This window comes from Galeopterus variegatus, unplaced genomic scaffold (genome assembly GCF_000696425.1).
Source record: "Galeopterus variegatus unplaced genomic scaffold, G_variegatus-3.0.2 Scaffold16156, whole genome shotgun sequence".
Lineage (NCBI taxonomy): Eukaryota > Metazoa > Chordata > Mammalia > Dermoptera > Cynocephalidae > Galeopterus > Galeopterus variegatus.
This window is the reverse complement of record NW_007742267.1, coordinates 1,326-2,723: the sequence shown is the minus strand read 5'-3', so window position 1 is coordinate 2,723 and position 1,398 is coordinate 1,326. Positions and strand designations below refer to the sequence as shown.

At 43.3% G+C, this 1,398-nt stretch overlaps 1 pseudogene; it reads left to right on the top strand.

Moving 5' to 3' along the window:
* Positions 1–214: 214 nt before the first annotated feature.
* LOC103582414 lies at positions 215–1,083 on the top strand (annotated as a pseudogene).
* Positions 1,084–1,398: the final 315 nt, after the last annotated feature.

Below are 1,398 nucleotides of genomic sequence, written 5' to 3'. Positions count from 1 at the left end.
TCAGCCTTAATTTATATGGAAGATGATGCAATGACTGTGCAGTACTTTGAATCTGGAACCAAATTGCATGTGTGTTTAAAGAGCACATTTACCCGGGGCCCTGGCCGGGGGCAGCGGTCTTGAGGCCAGCACCATGCTCCACCCCTTTTCCCTCTATGGTTTTTCTCCGCTCCCGTGAGTAACTTAGCTCGAGTGGCTCAGCTCGCCTGCCTGCATGCCGCACGCCACCCAAGACCACGCGGTGGGCCTCTGCCGCGAGCAGACCCTTCCTACGGCTCTCCCTGTGCAGGCTGGGACGCCTCTCCCCGCGGAGCTAAGTTTGAAGAGAGGGGAAGAGGAAAACACAGACATGAAGAGGAGGATCCACCTGGAGTTGAGGAACCGACCCTGGCAGCTGTTCGAGAATTTATCTTGGATAATTGCAAATGAAATTATGGAAAAATTGAGGGCTGAACAGCTGAATTTGTGAACTGAGAGTTCCTCAGTTTAATAAATGTAGGCTTGATTTCAGTTTCAAATCTCCCCAAGCTACCGAAATTGAAAAAGCTTGAGCTCAGTGACAATAGAATCTTTGGAGGTCTGGACATCTTAGCAGAAAAACTTCCCAATCTCACACATCTACACTTAAGTGGAAATAATAAATTGAAGGATATCAGCACTTTGGAACCTTTGAAAAAGCTGGACTGTCTGAAAAGCCTGGATCTATTTAACTGTGAAGTTACTAACCTGAATGACTACCGAGAGAGTGTCTTCAGGCTCCTGCCCCAGCTGACTTACCTGGATGGTTATGACTGAGAGGACCGGGAATCCCCCGACTCAGATGCTGAGGTCGATGACGTGGATGGAGAGGAAGAGGGTGAAGAAAGAGAAGGTGAGGAGGACGAGGAGGATGAAGATGGTAAAGAAGAGTATGATGAAGAGGATGAAGATGAAGATGAAATCAGTGTGGAGGAAGAAGAATTTGGACATGCTGGGTAAGTGATGAAGATGAAGAAAATGAGGATGAAGATGAAGAGGATGAAAGAAAGCGGGAATGGTGAGAAGAGGAAGAGAGAAACAGATGATGAAGGGGAAGATGATTAAGACCCCACATGACCTGCATAATAATAATAATAATAATAATAGTAATAATAATAGTAATAATAATAATAATAATAAATAGTAGTAGTAGTAGTAGTAGTAGTAGTAGTAGTAGTAGTAGTAGTAGTAGTAGTAGTAGTAGTAGTAGTAGTAGTAGTAGTAGTAGTAGTAGTAGTAGTAGTAGTAGTAGTAGTAGTAGTAGTAGTAGTAGTAGTAGTAGTAGTAGTAGTAGTAGTAGTAGTAGTAGTAGTAGTAGTAGTAGTAGTAGTAGTAGTAGTAGTAGTAGTAGTAGTAGTAGTAGTAGTAGTAGTAGTAGTA